At 34.9% G+C, this 24,375-nt stretch overlaps 1 long non-coding RNA gene across 1 annotated transcript; it reads left to right on the forward strand.

The window, feature by feature from the left end:
* The first annotated feature begins 474 nt into the window (after positions 1 to 474).
* Positions 475 to 24,082, forward strand: LOC126911533 (uncharacterized). The gene is made up of 2 exons (XR_007706034.1): positions 475 to 1,060; positions 23,895 to 24,082. It is a non-coding gene; the product is annotated as an uncharacterized LOC126911533 (long non-coding RNA).
* The last annotated feature ends 293 nt before the right edge of the window (positions 24,083 to 24,375 follow it).

Genomic DNA, 24,375 nt, shown 5'->3' on the forward strand with positions numbered 1-24,375 from the left:
GATCGTTTAACAGAGTAAATGTGATCATTTGTGACTTGTGAGCTCTTTGAATAATTTAATGTCAATATTGATAAATTGACCCGCGTGTACACTGGTTATTGACGTCAAAAAGCCCTTTGTTTAACCTCTTGTTTTCCAAATAATAACAAAATGACTACGCAGAAAAAGGCAAAATCAACTTTCCAGTCTCATAAATTCACTGTCGTCTGAACCAGATAAATAATCTGCTTTTTATTAGCTGCTATTCAACATTTCTAGGTTTCAACTAATTCACATCATTAATTAAATCGAAGACGCCTGAGCATGCTAATTTTAGATCATAATTGATTCAATTTAATCATAAACATTAAAAAATGAACTGGTTTTGTTGGAATGTGGAATATTTATCGCGTCCAATATGTCACCAAACTGGCCAGTACACGGAATCGTTCCTAAGATGTTTACTTCTTTAGCAGGGTGCAACAATAAGGCTGTGATATTTATGCGCAAGCGGCGCGCCGCGGTTTTCGTTGGCGCCTGCGCGAGACGCCAGCCGCGGCCGACGCCTTCGCGACATCCGCCCGCGAACCGAAATTAATAGCCGGCACATTCCGAACATTCTTACAGATTCCTGTTCTCGGTAATGGACCGCGATCGAACTCTTTTTGGATGCGATGCCGGATCCGCGCTTTAACTCCAAACGAACGCTGAAATTTGCAAACCCGTAATAGTGATTTTATTTGAACGTTTTAATATCCGACCGTTTGTGAACATTTCTGAAATATCGAATACCGTTACGATTTCGATTATTGTTTATGATCCTCATTTACTCGAATCGTGCAGCGAATGTGGATGAGTCCATATTATCAGGAATATGACGTGTTCATCGAAAACTGTTTCTATATTTGGAGAATTTACAACAAGGCGTGAATTTTGTCGGATAGTTTATCGGTAGTGGTGTATCACCGGTTTGTGGTCAACGGAACGGATTGTTATGTGGGATACAATCGACAATAGTTAACGGTGTAACACCTCTTCTGTGGGCAAAGATCAAGAGAACCTATATCACCACAACATAACGGTGAGATCCTCTATCAACTGTGTCAAGTTGAACAATACCCAGTTCTTGCTGACGGACAAATATTAATGCGCCCGATTTATTACAACCAACTAATAGGCCATTTATTTTTTGTCTAAAAAGCCAGAATTCCTTATCTATTGTTTGAATTATGACGATTTTCTGAATCATTGAGAACATCAGGTCATCGTATTCACTAAACAGTTATGCGTCCAAAATTGAAATATCAATCATACGTATTTATAATTTATTGTGTTTGAATGAGCGATAATTATAAGGTTGAACCTTCGATGCTAACAGTAAACATTGATTAACGCACCATTCGTTGCGAGTGTACATATTATTGACCAACATAACTCACTAAAGGCTTGGATTAGTCAAGTGAGTGAGATATCAATCATTGATTCCATGTCAGATGGGAAAAAATATTAATCGGTTTGTTGTTCTAAGTTCGTGTTCATTTTCTGACATCGATATTCGTTGCACCGGGCTGCGGACCCGTTATGTGTTAATGTACCAAAGTGAGGCAGAGATTTTTAAGTATTTTCGATCTGAGAAAGATCGGATAATAAAATGCATTCGTGTACAGTGACTAATGACTTCAAGTCCAAATAAGAAATGCGGCCATAACTTCTTGAGTCCATGTAGTCTGACGTCCTACTCGCGCGTCTAAAAATAATAAAATAGTTAAATTTATTCGAAGTTTCTTCCATTATAAATGACGTTCTTGATGATCTTTGATTTGAAGCTCTCAAAGCTGGATTTCTGTATGTTTTTACGTTTTACTTTCTTTGGCATAACTTGAGAATACATACCTACCTACTAACTTTTTAAATTAAAATCCACATTAGCCCAATAACAGAAGGCATTCAGTTAAGTGGTGACAAAATCACACGGGTATGTCCTCCTTTTACAAGTTAAGAAATATCGTTATATTGATAAAATCCGTCACTAAAATAGTGATGTGCACATTGTATATCGATAAAATTAGATGAATATATTATAATAGCATTCAATTTCTGATATCGATAACGCACTTCTAGAGACGCTATTGATGTTTCGAACATGTCTAAAATCTATTTATTTATAATAATAGTATTACTAACAGATACCTATATCTCATAATATTGCAACAATACCCGTCAATAGTCAGATCAAAATAGTCAGGTTACAATGAACAGCCAGTGCTTAGAACCTAGACTGTAGATCAAAAGGTCTAGGTCATTAGACGATCAAGTAATTATGACTGCAGTGCATATTATTGTTCTATTATCGACACATTTGTCTATAAAATTAAAATATTTGTAATATCTTCACAAAATAGAAATACGTATATGTAGATGTGATGGCTGGGCAACAGGCGCAGCGTGTAGCGTGTTCGATTCCCGCACTGAGCAACTCTATGTGTATCCACAAATTTTCAAATGATGTGATCTACAAATTGTTTCGGGTCTGGGTGTCACGTTTATGTGAACTTGTATAATTTGTAAATGCACCCACGATACATGAGAAAATCCTAGTGCGGGACAACATTTTTATATAAAAAAAGAAAAATATCAGTAGTCGGTCAAAAGTTTGACTTTATTGTTTACAGTATTATGTCACCTTGTATTTGCTTAAGAATATAGGTATAGGTTTCACCAACACATTGTATTTTGACTAAATACCACCCAGCTCCAACTCCTATTTCTTGCCGAGGCCGCGGATTTCACAAAACGAAACTTAAACGGGTTTAAAATATACGTATTTGCGCATTAAGTAAATAACATGAAAACTAGATCGATATTTTTCTCATAAAGATCATCAAAATTTTCCTTAATTCACGAAACTTGTCGCTACCTGTATGATTTAACCTTTACAGTAAAGGATGTTTCAATATACGAGTAATCTAGTTTTTTCACATAAAATTAATTAATGAATTAATCAATATTTAAAAAATATCTTCCTGTATTGGTGACTGAGTGAGTGACAGACAACACACAGTTGAATCTGCTGATCGCAGAAAACCGTATATTTCTTGGGGTAGCTTTTGTTTTTTAAGGGTTTTATTCATCCAGTGACTTCTCTCGCCTTGAGCGAGGCGAGAGGGAGTGTCAGATTCTTACTGACTAAAACTTCGCTGCTTTTCGAGCCGGAGCCTAGGTAAACCCGCGAGAGGGAGTGTCAGATTCTTACTGACTAAAAACCAATCCGTTCCTACTCCTGCTTTTTGAGTCGGAGCCTCGTAAACCCGCTAGGTAGTCCACAGCTCCGGATTCTTAGGGTAGCTGTAAAAGGTTCATGAGGGAATGACCTGTACCCTGATCTGATTGGTTGGTTTATTCGAGCTGGCCAATTAGACCTCTCATTTTGATTACTTTAAACGTAAAGCAGACTAGTACTAAGGGTACTGAAGTTACTATAGGAATTGGGAAGAGCTAGATTATTGTGTTATTGCAAATTCGAGAACAAAAGTTACATAATCAATGTTTTGTACTGCTGTACTAATTTATTGTAAAATATTCTAATTTAAAACCCATCTTTCACGTGTAGACTTGGCTACACGTGTCGCGTTTTGTTTTTAAAAACAAATCCATTTCTGTACAGAGCGATATTTATAGAATCGTTTATGGAATAAATATAATGTTTTTCTTTTCAATTTCAACTCATGTTGTTTATGTTATTTTATTGTAAAAGGTTTTTGCTTTATCAAGACAGTTTTGTTAAATTATTTTCGTTTGTTCAGTTTTCGTTAACATACAATTTGTTATCTACACAGTAACGACAAATCTTGGGGTTTAATGTGGATTATTCATGCAATATATTTATTTAATAACAACTTTTATGTGCGCGAAAATTGAATGTCCATAATGAAATACTGTCAAGTTTTCAATAAAGTCAAAATTGAAGACGTTATAAAGAATCAAAAACAAAATTATTGTAATAAAAACAAAAATAAAACGATTATCAACAAAACATTCTAGAACATTCTCTCAGAAACATTTATCTCTAAACAACTGCTCCAATTTATGTCTTTTAGGTATTTCAACGTATAAATATTAGCATTAAGTCGCCTACATTACGCCCCGAAATGATAATTCCATTCAAAATTATACCATAAGTAACGGTGTTAAGTTTTGATTTGTATCATCTGCTAAACTTGTAAGTTGAGCTCGCCTGCAAATGTCGTGGGTCGCAGTGTCATCGATGGTCGGCGACCGGGCAAGGCCGCCGAAAAGCGATGACCTCAGACTCGCTGTGTTTAAAAAAAAAAACAACACGAATCTCGGGCTCCGGAAACCTTTAGCTACTTTTTTTGTAACGCAAATTATATTTAGATCAATTTTGCAAGCAAAATGTTCTTTTAAATGCAGATAATACGTATTGCTAGGAATGTTAATTGATCATTTAAAGCATTGGAAACATGCGGAAATTAAAATGATGGCTCAATCGAACATGACGTGACTGCATAGAAGAATCCGCCGGAATGTTTAGCCAATTAAATCTGAGCTTATCTACCGGATTTTTTGTCAAAAATTAATGTCATTGCTAAAGGATTTCACTTAAGCGTGTTATCGAGAATTAATTTGACGTCGAAATAAATCACAGGCAATAACGTAAGAATTTTATCTGATATTATAAATAACAATCTATGAGTATTTGGTCAGGTATCAATATTTTTGATGGAGAACGCGCGATTTAGACAATGACACACTTTTGGTGTCACGGATGGCGTATTTAAACTTAGTTTCATGACTAGTTTATTGGTTCTCTAGTGATTAATATTGGAACTAGACAAAACTTTACTTAAAGTCTTAGACAGATACTAAATATGCCACTTTTGATAACTTCGAATTATGAATAGTATTAACTCTATACATTTTTTTGAGGGGCGAAAAAATCACCCAATCAGGCTCTTATTGACTGAAAATCACCCCGTTCCTATTCCTGCTTTTGAGCCGGAGCCGCGGTATAGGCAGTCCGCAGCTCCGCGTATACCAACTCTATACCTACCTACTAATATGATAAATTTAAACCAAATTATACTACGTCGTTCACATTCAAACCTAATCCTGAGCTTAAAAATAAACAACAAACCATTACTGACTTTTAAAGTCATAAGTTTCTAAAATATGCATCGTATTTTGAAACGGATATCGTTACAGAAACAATAAGAATACTTAAAAACTGGAGCAGAATTCAAAACAAGCCTTACACGTAGGCGTTGATAAGTTACTAGCATTCCGACATGTTTACTTTATTTTTATGGTATTTTTGACACAGTGTTCTAACACCAACTTAGTTATTCAGACGGATTACATTGGAACTAAAATTAAGACTGAACTCAGTACCTACTATGTACTATAATTCGATACTTCTGCACGTTGACAATATTAAAAAAATAAATAGCACAAGATAGATACTGAACCTAAAATGTACTATAGCGGATAAAATTGGAACTAAAATTAAGACCGAACTCAATGGCACTATAATTCGACACTAGCGCCACTTGAACCGCACTAAATTTGCCAAATTCCACATTCCTTTGTCTTGTATTATCGATTGAACATGTAAGGAGACCATCCCACTTCGTTTCATATTTTTTTCTAAAAATCCATTTCAAATAATATTGATGGCACCATTAAAATATCTTTATTGATACCTTAAACAACTGCGAGCTTCAAATCAATTTATGCGAGCAAAAAATTTTACACGAATATTAGTGCCTTTGTCAAGTCAGTAGCCTTTGTTTATATTTATTGTTTGTTTATTTTAGCTTTATTCCAATCCGTTTTTGTCTGATATCACGTTTTAAATTAACTTTCACCTATCTACTACCTATTTAGGCAATTTTAAACTATTATATAACTTCCACGACTGCCTCGTTGGTCGAGTGATCGGAAGTGCGACTGTTGGACAAGGGGTCTCGGGTTCGATTCCCAGGTCGGGCATAGTATTATTGGACTTTTTTGGCTCATCCGCTATTACTTGTGTATAGTGGCATTACGTGCCGTAATGTGCACCTCTGCCTACCCCTTAGGGGATAAAAGGCGTGACAATGTGTGTATAACTTCCATTCCACGCCTTGAGAAACTTTTAAGCTTCTTTTCATCTTAAATGCCTCATCACAAGAAGTTAATTACTATTACAGTATTAGAGTGTCATTTATGCTATGAACCACCTGAAAAACTATTAAACTAGTTACTTGGACTAAATAAAATATAGAAACAGCACTTTCTTAATCTGTTTCTTGAGACTTAACTTTCCTTACTAGCTCGAGACATCAGATGTTTTGCGATTCCCCTGTGTACACTTTTGTCTATCTAAGCATTTAATCCAATACATTGTACAACAGATGGTATCTCGCACGAGATATTTTCAGCTCTTTTTTACGACTTCCCGGGAGACTCGGGCAATTTCTTATTATTTTAGTTTTAATTTTATGATATTTTAATGTTGATATGCCTTACTGTATGCCGTTCTTATTTTGTACGTGATTACGCTTGGTTTTAACTTAAAAGGTAAGTACACTGAACTTGAGAATATAAGTTGATGTAAAACTTTCTCATTACTAAATTCATCTGGATATTGTCAATGTGAGTTGCATTGTTAATTTATTACAAACGAATTCTTATTAGGCATATTTTTCCTGATACAATATTATACTCTGAAATAGTAATAATTATTGCACAATATTAAATACAGATGTGCAGTTTTCTTATCTCGTAAAATATTTATTACCATTTTTTTTATTTGATCCATATTTTACCTAATGGTCACTTAAAGTTTGAGTGTTACTCAATATTTTAATCTTTATATTGCCGTACATTATACATAAAATTATTACTTAAACTATTCTTTAGTAGATTTTGTTCAGAAAATCTTTTTTTTCTCAATAACTGCTCAATTTTGCTTTATTTGGAATCGAACTAAACAACAATCGTCCTTAAAACCATTTAAATGATCAAATTTAAATTAGAGCAATATTAAGTTAAAAAACAAACTATTTAGCCTAATAAACTACGAAAATTAGTATACAAACACAAATCCTCATTATTATGTATGTAGGTTAAAGCCACTATCTACGTCCATAACTTAGTTTCATTAACTTCTATTACTTAATTTGAATTCCCATTCAGTAGATCAGTTTTAATCAATTATAATGGAATAACTATTGGTATTCATATATATGACGGTCATTTGGACGTTACGACTTCGGGAATGTGAAATTTAATTCAATTAAGTACTTTATACGAGTTGGAATCGAGTGGATTATGTTAGTTTTAAATCCCAAGATAATAAAGCTTATATTTGTATGGCAATTGTAATTGGTTTTACTGTATCTGTAAAGAGCAGGCTGGTTGTAGGGCCGTTTTATTTTGGAATGTTTGAAATAAGAACACTAAAAATGTTAAGGCAATTGTCATTAAACAAATTCGTATAAACTTTAAAATTAAATTCCTTTGATTAAAGTTGACTCACACTAGGATTGTCTCCTGTGTCCTAAGTGCGTTTACAAACATATAAGTTCATATACAATTAACACCCAGACCCGAAACAACAATTTGTGGATCACCCAAAGAGTAGTTCGGTGCGGAGATCGAACCCGCTAGCTGATTATAGCTACTACCTAGCGGGTTTACCGGGGCTCCGGCTCGAAAAGCAGGAGAAGGAACGGGGTGGTTTTTAGTTAGTAAGAGTCTGACACTCCCTCTCGCCTCGCCCAAGGTGGGAGAAGTCATTGGATGATTTTCCCCCTCAAAAAAAAAAGCTGATTATAGCTCAGCCACGGTACCAGCCGTGCTATAAAATTAAACTTCATCTGACTTAAAATTTCTGGTATCAGAAGAGAAAATTATTATTTTTCTAAACGAATAAAGCAGAATGATAGAAATGACATTAATGTTAAAATGCGAGGCACATTCACTATAGGAATTTTATTAACGACATGACTATCCTTTATTTGTGATTACTATTGGCTAAATATGTTAGACATTTATGACTATTATCTACGTGACTTCTAGACAAATGCTTAATATGTCCTACTTAAGAATGAATTGAATTGAGAATACAGCGAATAGGTATGTTGACGACTCGATAAATCCCAATATCCATACATGCCAATATTCTTGCTACGCAGTCTGTGATCCGTCTGTCCTAGGACTTCAACAAAATATGTTAGTGCTTATAAATCTCTCAGACGTACCAATAAAACGAACCCATCTAAATTATTCCACCTTTTGTTATGAAACCCATAAATATAGGAAAACATAACTAAAGCAGACATCATAAAAATTATATAGGTTATTACAAAGTCGTGTTAGGACACAGATATATTGGATATTTTGTGAATAATTATGTTCTAAATATCACATTCCAATGACTTGTTTGTGTTGTTAGAACGTTTATTGAACCAACTTATCCGTTCAGGTGGCCAAAATTGGAACTAATAAAAGTCTAAACAAAAATCGATGATTCAACGCTTCCTTGTATAGAAACTAGCGCTGTTGTTGTTTGAATTCGTATGTTGGTAGCACTGCGACTTGATCCATTCATCAAGCGATCAAGGAAGGCAACCTCACGGTGACAAGCGTCACCAGTTTAGTGACATATGTCGATATTATGCAAATTTCGCATATTTTTGACGCAATATCAATAAATTAATTATTGGGCTTAGGCAACGGATTTTTGGAGATTAGTATTTTTTTTATGTGATTGTGTGCCTAACTATTGGCACAAAGGTTTAAGGCTCAAGGCTGTTCACATTATGGAGAATCCAATTTGCCATAACTAGTAAGATGCAATTACCTAGTAAGCTTTTATACTGTAGGTACGTATATTAGATAATTGTTATAATATGGCTAGATGTCTTAAAATTATGGTTAGGTAACCTACATACTTATACCGAACCTAATTAACGAGTCATCTAAAGCAGTTATCTATTAACCCAATCTGGAACTCAGATTGAGTCAATTTAGGTCCAATTCATTGCTTAAACAGTACATAGTTAGTATATATACCTACCTATGTATTGTTACCTTACATAGACAGAATGAGAACAGCCTAATTGTTGAATCAGCTTTTTTTTAATTAATTAAGTGTTGAAGAAGTTTAAGGTAGGCAATTTTTAGGATTATAATATAAAAACATTTAAGGACTGCAGGTTACAAGATTAATTTGATATTTTTTTAGTAAATTAGATCCTACGCTACCTAATACACAAGTAATAAGTCTTTTTGTTGATAGTTATGGGCTCTTTTTAACCGACTTCATTTCGAAATGTAGACTAGCAGACAATTTTTCTTTTTCCATTTAGCATCCATAGTATCTATATATCTATTGCAGGGATATCATTAACACATTAGTAAAGCAATTACACAAAATCCCAAATGTATTTTCACGCACTTTCAAGCAAAACGCACCCTTGAATGAATGTAATAATATACATAGAATATATGCGATTTGATACTGAACATAAGCCTCAAGTTTCTAATTGATTTGGATAAGCCATTAAGCCTTGTTGATGGATGCGTTCCCTGTTTACAGAACTACCATAAGCCCGTCTTGTTTGAACACCTCTCGTGTACGAGAAACACATTATTAAATCTAAACACCTAATTAAAATCTGTAAGGGAAATTGAATTTTGTTTGCTTATTCGTAAAGATGAATTTAGTAGAATTGGTAGTGTTGATTTTGGGATTGCATTACAATTGCTAAGCACGAGGCTCTGTATTTTGTAGTAGTATCTGGGATTGTACTCCAAGTTTTACTATGAGCTAGCAAGACATGTGATGTATATGAGCTATGAAGATTAATAACATATTTCGCAAATTATATGAGACCTTAGTATAGGTACTTTAATCTTTTTCTTCTCCTCTAATAATATCTTCTGATTAATTTCGTTGCGGGATCCAAGACAGTCATTCATGTCCCTGAGACGCGCCGGACTTCAATGTTCTGGTGTTTTCATGGTTGTATCTACTGTAGATCCTGGCTTACAGGAGTTGCAGCTATTACTAAGGTTGTGGCGGGCTTGTCCCATTAAAAAAGTTAAATAAGTCTATTCCGCCAGACAAAATAAATGTGAGTAACTTTACCAAAAGAACTTATGGATTATATTGGTTGACAAATATCTCCAATAAAAACAGTTAGAAATGGTACAAAACTAGAGCGATTAGATAAGGCGGGCCACACAAAGTCAGGCACGGAGGGATGACGGCGAGCGGTGCACGTTTAGTCGTTCACTCGCTCACTGATACCCTAATGATTGATGACCGACAGGAGCAGTTTACCGCCTATGAACGACAGTTTAGTTAGTGTCCAGAATGGGGACAATTTATCTTTTTTCTTTTCCTAGGATTATGGTTACAAATCTCCATTAATAAGTACATAATGTTAAAAAAGAATGTGCGTTTCTTCTCTTCTTGATAATTTGCATGGGTACTTATAGTCAAAAAGATGCTGACTAGTTTAGAACTAGTTCGTTACACAAGATCCTGTATTATATTCATACCTATGTTAATATATGGGATGAATATCCATAGCTAAACAAGTACTTCACCATCATCATTAACGACAAGCCACCTGCATCAAACAAGTCTTTAAAAACTTAGCTCTTCTTCAATCTTTCCAATCCTCGACTCCCCAATAACCTTTAAATTCTAAAAACCTAAAGGCTGGCAACGCACTTGTAACGCCTCTGATGTTTCGGGTGTCCATGGACGGTGGCGATTGCTTTCCAGCAGGTGATTCATTTGTTCGTTTACCAGTTCAGTTTATACCATAAAAAACTAAGAATTACGAATAAGATCAAAAAACCCTGTGCCCAAACCGAAAATAAACAGTTTCATTGTTCGTCACTGATACGACTCAGGCAATAACACAGTCAATTAACAAAATTAAGATATAAAAAAATATTTATAACACATTAAGTATATCATTTGACTAATTAGCAACCGATATTTGAAATATCTAGACTAATTTGGAGATTTTTAGAGATAAATGTTAATATTGAACGACATTCCCAAATGTAAACAAGTTTATTCACTCAAAATATTAGGTGTTTCTGATATCCTGTTGGCATTTTTATTTTATTAGTCTCAAGCCTTGATGTGCTTTATCGATTTGGATCATAAATTGAGGATGTATATTGCATAGTTGTTTTATTGATTGGTTGTGATTGCCATAAGTGCGTCCGCTGACCGACGCGACGTTACGGTCTCAAGTATGTATGTAGTTTGATTTATGAGTTGGGTATATTGTCAAAACTCTTAGTATTAGCATATGATTTAGAATTCTAGCTAATATCTTATCCGGATCTGTAGACGGGGGTTACCGAGGCTCCGGCTCAAAAACAGGAGTAGGAACGGGGTGGTTTTTAGTCAGTAAGAGTCTGACACTCCCTCTCGCCTCACCCAAGGCAAGAAAAGTCATTGGATGATTTTCCCCCCTCGATAATGCCGATATTGTATGATAATAAAAGCATTGCAGATGGATCAAATAGGTAAATTAGAATGCGAAGAATACTTACGAATAAGTTAATAAACCATCACCTTTCAAGGTATGCTCTAATGGAGTCTATAAAAATATCTTCTTCCATAAATACATCGAAATCATTTCCTGAGAAACGTTTCAATTCATTTACCTAAGTAAGGAGTTATTAGAATTCTTGGAACCGTCAGAAAATATACAATACTTTACCAGTCACACCTCCACAATATCGTCACTGAAAATTCGTGGAAATTGTGAGAAAAGTTACATACAATCGGTTTCATAACACAAACGACTTTGGTTTGAAACTTTGTACAGAGCATCTATTGGCTATTGGCATAAATCCAGTGGATTAAGCAATAACTCGTGTACACCGGACATTAGTACCACACTTAGCGTTAGATTTACCGTACTCGATGGACAATCAAGCAACCACGACCATTATATCTAGTGTAGCCCAATATTTATCAACATGCTGGTGAAAACCGCTGCGCGAACGCTGCGTTTTCGCTGCAAATAACAGATAAGCACGTCCCGATGCCGCAACGGTCCGTGCCTCACGAAATAAATGCGTGATTTATGATTTTAGACACGGATTTGGTAGGTAATGGAGTGATCACTTCTAATCTAAATTAATAATATGATCTAATCCATTCTTCGTTTAATGACGTCTCAAAACAGTGGTCGTTATTAATACGTAGAGACTCAACGTATATTTATAACGTTTTACTTATGATCATTGCAATCGTCATAATTATATAAGTATTTATGTAAATTACAAAATAAATGATAAGAAACTTACAAAGACTGTATTTACGTTAACATAATTTTATTTTACACGTGTAGTTTATTAATAAAATACATAGAATAATAACGACGGACAGCTCGTATAGCTTAGTTAAAAAAAATTGGTTCATCCTTGTTTAAAAACAGAATAAATGGTCCTATTTACACTTAGACTTAAACTTTGCAAACTATGCTAAGCAATATTTAATCCCGAATGAATATGTTTTATCCCATTGAATGTTAAGAATAAATTATAGTGTAAATATGAAAAAAAAAATTTTTTTGGTCAGTGTCACTCCGCAAAATCTAAAAAATGCGAATGCACATCGTCGCAAAACTTAAAAAATGCACATTCAACCTTTAACACTCCATTCCGACACTACTCCTTGGCCAGCTCACAAAACCCACGCGTCCGATTTCGAACAAGCCTGAATACTCCCTTGATTGGGGAATTCGTATCCGGGTATATGAGAGTCGTAAGATTAAATTGCTGAGACGCTATTGGTCAACAAATCGAGCACTAAATAACTTTTTTTAGTCTCCTAAGATAAGGGTCGAGGCGTTAAAATTCTTTTTATTATTTACGATCTTGACTAAGCCAGGTCTCTCATAAAGATAATTGTTGGTATTTTTACGATATAATAAAGGGTTTTAATGGTAATTGTTTGAATGATTTTCAATTTGCGGTAAGAATAACTAAAAATATTCCTGTTGGGTGGGAGAGAGGACTCACAAAAAACCGACGTGAAAGAACGCTTGCGTTGTGTTTCGTTGTGTGAGTGAGGTTACCGGAGGTCCAGTTACCCCCCTTCCCAAACTTCCTAATCTCCGATTCCCTAACAACCCTTAAATTCTTAACCCCCAAAAGGCCAGCAACGCCAGCAACACCACTGGTGTTTCGGATGGCCATTGTCGGCGGCGATTGCTTGCCATCAGATGCTCCGTCTGCTCGTTTACCTGCTTATACCATAAAGGAAAAAGTACAACTGTCACATTCTGAAGTACATAACTAAGGCTTCGAAAAACTTAACTTACCTTTGGAATTCTTAGGTTACTTTTAAAGATTGGAGTTATATACATAGATATGCCCGATTTTCAGCTATAGATTCTCTATATTTTACAATGCAACCTATATCATAACAAGCGAAAAATTGTACTTGTACATTAGATAAACGCATCGGTCTAATCTATACTTATAATAAATCTGTAGAGAGGTCAATTCTGTACATGAAATATATTTCCAAAATAACTATCAGCGGGTGATTAGTGATCGATACTGACGCCAAAAATGCAATCAGAAAAATTTTTGTCTGTCTGTCTGTCTGTCTATCTGTCTGTCTGTCTGTCTGTCTGTATGTTCTTTATAGAAATAAAAACCACTCGACAGATTTAAATTAAACTTGGTACAATTGTTCTTCATACTCCTGGGCAGGTTATAGTATACTTTTCATCACGCTACGATCAATAGGAGCAGAGCAGTGAAGGGAAATGTTGGCAAAACAGGAGAACTTACTCCATTTTTTAAGCTTCCGTCGCGTGTGCAGCCTTAATGGTTAAAGCTACACAGAAATAATGTATCACGGAAATGTTCTCCTTAAAATTGTTTAAAAAATATTCCACGACAGCAAATGTCTATCTCTTATGGTTGACTCACAATAACACGTATAACTCCCGATTGCTTAGCAGTACGGAGCTTTCTCATTATATTTGTCTACTCTTACGTTTATAATACATTCATTCTTTCATTCATTCATATTATAATAAATCTGTAGAAGGCTCAATTCTGTACATTGAAAATATTGAAAGAATAAATAATAGGGGTACTGGATCGATACCAAACCCAAATATGTGAAGTTTTTTTGTCTGTCTGTCTATATGTTCAGGAATCACGCATTTATTTTTCAGTTTTATCCTACAGAACGCGAGCTCAACAGCAGTAGCTCATAAGAGGGATTTCCTTAATTATTATGGGCCTCGCCGTATTTGGGTCCAATAGATAGTTATAAAATGTCATTGTCAGAGTTACTCAAAACGACGAAGACCGACATCCGCGCGGACGGAGTCGCGGGCGGAAGCTAGTGATTAAATAAATCTAATTTCAAATATATCATGCATAAATCTAAGCTCTATGGCATTAGTGAGAATAGAAAGAAATGAAGATAGTATACACCGAAAGATTTGTGGCGCCCCCATTTTTTTAAGGTGGAAAATCAAACAATGACGTCTCCCGCCTTGAGCGAGGCGAGAGGGAGTGTTAGACTCTTACTAAGTAAACACCACCTCGTTTCTACTCCTGCTTTCAAAACTGGAGCCCGGTATCCCGCAAGGCAGTCCGCACCATGGGGCAAAATATTTTGAAACTTATCTTGAAATTTACACAAAGATTTTAACAATAGGTCCACTCTTCTACTAACTAAAATAAGAAAGAAACACATACATTATAATCGTAACAAACAAAATCTGCGATCAAAAACAAAAATAATCCAGAACCATCATGAAAATACCACGAACGTAATCAGAGTCATCATGCATCAAGCTCATTACACTAGAATTACTTCAAAACGTAAACACACTTACCAGTTTTACTGGAATGTGGAAATGTGTGCATTAATTCAGTATTATAACAGTCAACTGCATTAATATCCCATTTAGATCTTGTGCGTTGTATGTGGGGGAAGGTGGGATGACTAAACCGACCTATTGTATGACTGGAGTTTACGTAATCAACTCGCTTAATTGTAGGTTAGGAGTGTGTAACCTATTGGTAGTATTGCATTTGAATTGGGGTTAATTAATTTTGTTTGAAAATGTGATTGGGTTTTTAGGTTTTGGTATGGTTTTTGTATTATCTTTTTAAGGGAAGGGTTTTGGTTGTGGTCCTGTTAGTTGAATGGTAAGTAAAACAACGATTAAAAGGTGCAATGTCACGCCTTTTATCCCCGAAGAGGTAGGCAGAGGTGCACTTTACGGCACGTAATGCCATGATTGTACAATGTACACCCACTTTTCGCCATTTTTGTTATAAGTCCCATGTAATAGGGGGTGAGCCTATTACCATATCGACGCTGGAAAGGCAAAATGTATTAAGCGCCACTTTGGTCGAAAATGAGTTATATATACCATTGGAATCGCCTGATTTTTCTCTTTCGAATGGTCTATGTCACGCCTTAATTTGAGCATTTTGATGGCGGTTAATACACCCGTGATTTTAGACTTTTTCATATATTTTTTTGTTTTAAATCCATTATTTTTTTTACTTTGGCTCATAAAGCGTACATGATAGTAACAAACTATTGATAAGTCATTTATATCTGCTTAAGTTTACAACTAGATTGGTTTTAAAACTCTTTACCTTTCCATTTTTCTAAAAAATAACGCAATAAAACATTTTACAGATTGGCAATTATTATAAAATCTACACATAAGTCAATTTCCTAAAGAATATAACACTTTTTTCTAGCTCATTTTATGCAGCTTTTTGTTCGTTAAAACATGTTTTACCTGGACACGGTGAGTATGGTTAACTGACTTAAGTCAATTTTACCTAACCAAGATTATGGGCCTGCGTTGTATTAACTCCAAAATCTTGGACATGAAGACACCTAGATTATTTTCTATTATTACATTTCATAGTAAACGTTATTCGTAATAACTATTTTGATTTTCAATGAAAAAGCTCCAGTAATTAATTAGTTATGATTTTTTTTGCAAAATTTGAAACTTCAAATCGCTCTACTGAACAATTCATATAATGGCGGTTAATACATTTTGCCTTTCCAGCGTCGATATATTGGACACAATTCTAGACTCCGTGCTACTACTGAGAATTTTTTGAAAATCCGAAAAAAACCCAGTAATATTTTGCCTGACCCGGGAATTAAACCCGAGACCCCTTGTCCGGCAGTCGCACTTCCGACCACTCGACCAACGAAGCAGTCAATTAAAAGTTTACAATTAGGAACAGATTAAGAGGTGTCAAGTTCTATTCTCAGATCGAGCCAAGTCAAAGCTCAGTAAAAGTCAACAATTAAAAACATCACAAGCTAATGCATTGGCATCTACATATTATATTGATATTGCAAATAATCTCTATGTATAAACTAATGTTCTATTTCTCGACCACAAATACATTTATTATACGAATATAATACCTATCTACTTACTACATTAAACCCACACGTTTGTTACCTACAAAGTACTCCCAAGAAACCTGATAATGGTTTCTGTCGCATCTCGCACTAAAACACCATATTTTATTAGCTAACGTCACTTAAGTACGAGTAAACATTAGTTTTATCATTGTTTATAAAAAATAATGAATGCTAGGGGATTTACGAATGAGGATAATGAGAGGGTTTTTTAAACCAATTTCCCCACACGTATTTTCTCCTGTGTCGTGGGTGCATTTTACAAACATATAATTTCTGTATCGCATAGAGTGCACGAATCGAACCCACTACACGTTGCTCGGCAGCCAGTTGCCCAACCACCGCGCCAAAGGTACAGCCTTATCCCTAATTACCCTAAAAGAATAGAGAGAAGTCGGGGAAATAGGATGTAAACCACCTTAGTGCAAAGGCAATTATCACAAGGGTCTTGCAATTTTCAAAGTAACATTTAAGAAATAGGTTTATGTAGGTATCTTTATTAACATCTTCAGGGAACAAAAGTCTTTCTATATCATGTATCATCTATGTAGATACCATAAGACTAGGAACTCCAGGAAGAGGATACACGTGTGTTTGTGACGGTTGCATTCCAGTGTTGAAGATTGTCGTGTCACGAAATCTGTCGTTGAAAAATGACTTGTCTGTTTCATCCGCATACCTGAATATCTGCATGTGGTCCTAATAACGCACTAGAACTATTGTTTCAGACATTTTTATACACCTGTATAACCTTTGCTTGCTTAGGGGAACTTAGAAAACCCAAGATCTTATCATGCTACACAATCACGCTTATAGCTAAATAGATACGTAATAAAATCGCATAAAAAGAAAGACTAAAATTATTTAATCTTTTATTTAAAGCAGAAAACATGATCACTGGGATTTTATACTCATATTAATGTTATTGTTCTCAGTATCTTACGTTTAAAATGACATACAAAGGACAGTTCGATCAAAAGATGAGTTGATCTTGACGTCACGTCAATGGTTGAGGTCATCTGTGACGTTCCGATGTCTGTGACGAGAGTAAAATAAAGACAGCCGGATACATATTGATGATATTGGGAAATTTTGAAAATATATCTTTATTGTTATGCTTTATACATTTTTAATCTTAATTTTTTTTACGTGAGTCATTGTCATTATTTATTTATATTAAAGTTATTTTTCAAAGAGATGTCGCATAGTAAACATCTGCTTTTGTTTTGATGATCTTAATTTCGAGAATTTGTTAGTCATGCTATTTTTATTTTATGTTTCATAGATAATACTAGATCTAGACATTTAAATCGATCGAAAATTATGCAAACTTTAGTTTTTGATTTTTAACACGGTTATTGACATTTTAAGATAACAGCTTAAGATTCTTATTCATTTAACTTTGTTTTTGTCTTCAAAACAAGAATCACATAGCGTCATGCATTAAAAACTTAAAACGGTCCAAGCTAAAATATTTCCCGCTTCCCTGTAAACTTTTGCATTTGGAAACGGAGTGAATTTGTCGGTTCAACTCAGCCATCAATCAATCCTGTCAGTCACAAGTCTTAAGCGGCAGCATTACTTAAGGTATATCAGGAGATTCCTCCATGAGATATACGCTGAAATATTACTCCTCAGGTCTTTACTTCGTTTATTTAAAGAACATTTAGATGAAATTTTGTAAACTTGATTTCCTTTTTCGTATTATCTTGAGATGTGTGTTCAAATCCATCAACAGCGAATAAATCTCCGTTCGAATTGATACCATCTAGCTGCTCATTTGAAGTTTCAAATTCATTCTCGAATTTTTTGTTCTTCACTTGAATGATACCGTTCATATCAGAGGGGTCACATCTTTATGGCTGATTTTTTCGTTTTAAATTCTACCCACTCAATTAAGATATGATGGCTTTTTTACCTACAGTTATGAATTAGAGAAATGAGGTTATCGTTTAAATCTATCTGGTCAATAGGTATCGCTGTCAGGGTGGATCACGTATTCAATAACCGTACATTGACACCACTCGAAGTCACACAGTCTTTTGTTGTATTTGTAGGTTTAAATTCAGTTACATTCTACTGTAGGTAACTGTGTATTGACATAATTATCATTTACTTTACCTAGAAAACTTCACAACGTATTCTGTTGGAACATTTTTTTAAAGACTCGGTACAGGTATCTTTTGCGATTTAAAAATCTTCCAAGGAAAATTAAAATTAATAATGGTGGCTAAAGTTATGAGCATTTCGAAATTGCATTTTACTCGGTGATTACTTTCGGTTTTTGTATTATTTTGTTTTTATCTCAAACGGTCAGGAGTATGAGCGATGACCAGTCATTTCGTAATTGTATTAATTTTGTATGCTCAAAATTGAAATAAGAATAAATTGAAAGTCTTGTGGTACGTTCTTCTTTATTTGAGACGCAAAACACTGCTTAATTTTTATTCATTCTATCAATATGGAATGAAAGACAGTCTTAGTCGGTGTTGCACTTAGATTCTGATTATTTTAACCAACTTGAAAATAAGGAGATTCTCAGTTTAACTTTTACATATGTATGTATGTTTATGCGTGATTATCTCGCGTTTAGCTGAACCGATTTTGATGAAGTTTTCAGCATAGTATTATTCAGACTTAGGAAAAGGCTTTAGGTATAATACCCGACTTAAAAAATGGAGGTTCGCACTTTAACACGTGTTTTACGTATTGAAACGTAATTAACACAAACTCTAATTTGTTAGTACGCGAACCTTAGTCATAAAATATTTGCTCTAAAATCAAAAAACCACTACCACCAGCAATATCAAAAAAAAAAAAATAATTCACACACAAGCAAGCCTCATGCAGTGAACTAGTGACAGCGTTCAGACGAGTTCCTAATAATTAATGTCTTGTAAGCACAACTAGGGAAACTATCTCGGGGCGTGAAAGCCAGAGGCATCTGACATATCCAATTAACACGGCATCCGTTTCCGCCGGGATCCAGCAGTCATGCCGACTGAACATGTACTATTATGTTCACATTTCCTTTCGTTTTGATTTCTTTGAATGTACGTTAGGCCCGTTTCGGGTGCATTGTCCTTTTGATCCTTTGATTGGAAAATGAATGTAGTTTGTGATTTGTTGAGTGAAAATTGGTAGTTTATCTTTGTTGTTGTCGTTGTTGGTAGTTGAATGGGTTAATGGAATGGTGTTTATAATGTTATGCGTGTAATTTAACTATGTATGATAAGTAAGTATGTATGTGCCACAGTCTCTTGAAAACCTTAGAAGAGAGGAAAGAAAGGTATGTTCGATAACCAAAACCTTCAAATTCAGCCATAATATGCACTTTTTTCCAAAAGGCCGGCAACCCATTTGATCGAAGGGCTGCAAGCACCTGCAGTTGACAGTGATTATAAATGCCTTATACCATTTTTTTATTTGGATTTGGTAACTATTTAGTCCCGCTTTAACAAAAATGGAACAAGAAATACACTTTAATGAAAAGTAAACACACTATACCTACCTCCAACCTACATCCAAAAACACATGATGTAATTCCTAACCTATAAATAACAAAACCAACAGCTATGTTCTAGAAACCTGAATGAACTGCAATACCGTTGAACAATGCCGGTCAACTCGCACTTGACCAGGTTTTATTTTCTATTATAATAATATGTTACACGCCGTTGGACGTCAAAGGTTAAAGCCGTGGATGAGTAATCAGATACTTCACGCTACCTCATTCGATATCAATTCAATCTTCGATACATTTGTATTGTGTTATAAAAAATTAAGACTTTTATTCGGTTAAGTAGAATTAGATAGGAGGATTTTTAGTATGTTCGATTCTTGGATTGTTAAGTTAGAGAAGTTGTTTTTTTATATTTCCTAATGATAAAAGTGCGGATTTAAAAAAAAATTACATTAATTGTTAGTAAAATGCTTGTTTCTTCACATGTGACAAATCAAATATGTGGTGAAAATTGGGTGTTATTAATGAAATGGGTGTAATTGAGTCCAAAATCTTTTGACGTAATCAGATTCTAGCAAAATAAGGTGAGATTTAAAAAAACATACTATAATACATAATCATCTGTGTGTAAATTAAAACGTTTCTAGTAAAAAACTAAAGCTTAAAACGTGTCTAATTAAAAAAAACTGGATTCGTTCAAAGAATAAGCCAATTTTTTGACTAGAAAAACAAGGATGTTTCTTCTATGACTATGCCACAACTGTCAAAGAAAATAAAAGTCGTTATATAATTATGTAAATGATAATCAAAATTTACATTATTTTTCTTTTAGTATTGATGTTTAGTTTATCTCATTATCATGCTAATTTGTTACACCATATTTTTTTCGGATCTTTAAACTTTTGGAATTCGTTAATAATATTTCCTCTATAACATTCATTCTGTCATAGGACAAAATATGAATAAAATCTTAAAATGATGACGATATAACTTTATACGGGAAAATCCTGCTTATGTATTACGTAGGTCTGTTTAGATACAATTATCTCTTCTGTTTCCAAAATTTACCCTTTCTATCCACACTAATATCGACGGCCCCTACGTAAACTATCGAAACTGCAAAAAAGCCATTTTCATTTTATTGCACTAATAGTATGTGGAGATAAAGATCTATTATTATATATATAAATTATGTTCCAATTGTATACCTACAACTATTTTTCAATCGAACAGAATCGTAACTGCATAAAATGAACACATTAAAACATCGAACCTGCCGTTTTCGATGATATACGCGGGCAGCGCTGCGCGAGCGAGACACGAAACTGCCTGTTTCGGGTTTTGATGAAATTTGGTATACAGACAGGGTATGAGCTGAATTGAGTGATGATTATACTTTTAATTCCAGGGGAACGAGGGCGAAGCAACGTTACAAGAAATCTATATCTCACTTCGATGTTTGTTTGGATTTTCAGCATCTCCTGTGCGATGTCAATTCACCGACGAAGAGTGAAAATATTTAAATGATATTTACAAAGAAAAACGGGGATTTTCTGTATAACGATTCTGAAATCGTTCCATCTCCTAAATCTGTCCAAGATTTTTATTGTCCAACAAACCAAACCTTTTTTTTACAGAATAACTTACTCATAAAGTACTCACATAACTTTACCATTCTTATAGATCGACACCAGCAATTTATACTACGCTAACTCAAAAAGCGTACTTTACAGTAGAGGCGTTTCCGAAATGTATCCGGTAATAAACGGAAAGGCTTTAAAGCCGGGCCTCCACAAGCGCATCATCGTTGATGATACTTTTTTGAAATTTGGTATGCTTAATATTTAATTTATTAATTGTAACATCTCATATTTATATTTCCTTAATTATTTCTATTTTTTGATTTAGCGCAAGTTAGCCGTATATAAACGTAATTCATCAAAAAAATGTTACATTTGGTCAAATTTTTTTATACACGTCTAACTTATGTTAGCGTAGTATTTTGTTACACCTTGTATACGAGCCGAAGTTTAGGGTAGGCGATAGAGTTACGCCCAGAATAAGATCCGATATTGGAACGGATACATCTCGGAAAGTAGGAGTCAGCGGAAATTGGCTCCGTTTGGCAGAGAATAGACTCACCTGGGTTTTGTATTGAACTTGAACAAGTTGGCGTCACCCCAATCGGAGACCGCCTTCAAGGAGGAGTGCAACCATTCGACCATGGATTCTCTTAGAGACTGGATCTGTGTTCCGCTAGTCCGCGCATCGGACACATACCTTTCAACAACTGTGCTGTCATCTGCATACCCAAATTCGTCGTTGATATGCAGCAAAAAGAGCGTTGCTGAAAGTACTGTCCCCTGAGTAGTCATCAATGACTACTCGGATTGACCGACCCCTAAGGAAGTCAGCAATCCATCTGCACAGATCAGCGGGAAGTCCATATGCAGGAAGCTTGCCGATAAGGCTGTCGTGCCAAACCCTGTCAAAGGCCTTCGATATATCGAGTGAGACCGCTAATGCCTCCCCGTGCTTCTCGATGGCCTCGCTCCAAATGTGGGTGGCATACGCAAGAAGGGGACCTTCTGTGGATCGGTTGCGGCGAAACCCATACTGCTGATCGCTGAGGAGGTCGTTACCTTTAAGGTATGCCAGGAGCCTGTTGTTAAGTACACGTTCCGACGTGACTGAGATTGGTCGGTAATTGTTAGGGTCGGCACGACTACCTTTTTTGGGCACAGGCTGCACGTTGGCCTGCTTCCATGCAACCGGCACTTGACCAGTCTCAGGCGCACAGGTTTTTAAAACCACGGCTGAGATTCCGTCGGGTTCACTGGCCTTGTTCACGTCAAGATTACGCAACGTCTTATATACCTCCTTCTATCGGATGCGAATTTTTGACATATTCGTCTCGCAAACTCTATGGAGAGAAGGAGGCAAAGCGCCACCAGTATCAAGACGTGAAGATTCCGCAAATAGAGAAGCAAACAGGTTTGTTTTCTCTACCGCGGTGTGTGCCAGTGTCGTTAGGCCCCAGGAGAGGTGGGAGTGAAGGGCGGCAGAAGTTCGATTCAACTTTAGTGCAAAACCGTGCAATTACTACGTTTTTAAGTTCTTTATTTTTTAATACAAATTGCTTGATTAACAATATTTGATTGATTTTCTTCATTTGTCACTAATTCCCCAGAAAAAATAGCAGTCAAAGCTTGACATAAATAAACAGTTGGAAGGTATCTCCTATCGAAATTAGTCTTATGTTACCTTGACTTGAGCAATGTAACAATGAATACAATCGAAAGTACCACATTCAATAGTTTACTAGAGATACTTGTCGTGGAAAAGTACTGAAACGGGCACATTCGATAGTAGATTAAAATCTTATGTCATAGAACACTATCGAAACGGGCACATTCGATAAAAAACTAACCAGAACTAACCAAGAAAAGTATCGAATGTGTAATATTACAAAAAGTATGATAATTATGAAAAACTACAGTAGCTAGTATAAAACACTAATATTTTCCACGTTAGATATACTGGTAATATTGAATATACGAATTTCATGTTTAACAAAAATCTAAATCGAAACTTAGAATCGCTCTCCTGTAAAGTAGAGGTTTTGTAGTTTCGATAGTTTACGTAGGGGCCGTCGATATAATAAACGTGAAAGTTTATATGATTTTCCGTCAAACAAGCTGAACTACTGAACCGATTTTGATGAAAGTTGGTATACAGACAGTGTATGAGGTAAATTGGGTGATGATTATACTTTTAATTCCAAGGGAATGAGGGCGAAGCAACGTTTAAAAAAACTATAGGTATCTCACTTTGATTTAATTTTTCCATTTTAAGACGGATAACATGACAAAACCAATTAATGACCAAAGTAATACTTAACCCAGTCCTTAGCAATTGTTTTTCTCAAACTACAAAACACTTATCTCCTTCATTATCTTTTCATTGCAGAAAATGCAGAGCTCCGGCCGGATTCAAGACTAAGCCACGTGGATTTCTTATGATAAAACTTCCGACTTCAAAACTTTCAACTAAAGAAACAAGGAATCAAGAAACTGCTGTACAATATTAACTAGTATGAATGAACAAAGAAATATTGTAAAAGTTTTGTGATGTACAGAGCGTTTTTACTTAGAAAATATTTGTTTATATAAGGCAAATTATAGACATGGATAAGTAGTAAAGTTTTTTTTCAGATTCTGACTTATATTAAGTAGTTAGTAGAAGCTTTAACGCCTTATCTATATTGTATTACTATTGTATTTTGTACATTAACGATTACTTCAAAGTTAACAATAGTCCTTAAATTGCTTTGTAAGCCAGTTACTAAGGTATAGTTGAAGTTATCATTAAATATATCTGAGTCAATAAATAAATAAAAATAAAGTGTTAAATGTATAAATACTTACGTATACTTACTTATTGTATATCT

The sequence above is a fragment of the Spodoptera frugiperda genome, chromosome 15, assembly GCF_023101765.2.
Source record: "Spodoptera frugiperda isolate SF20-4 chromosome 15, AGI-APGP_CSIRO_Sfru_2.0, whole genome shotgun sequence".
NCBI classification, from domain to species: domain Eukaryota; kingdom Metazoa; phylum Arthropoda; class Insecta; order Lepidoptera; family Noctuidae; genus Spodoptera; species Spodoptera frugiperda.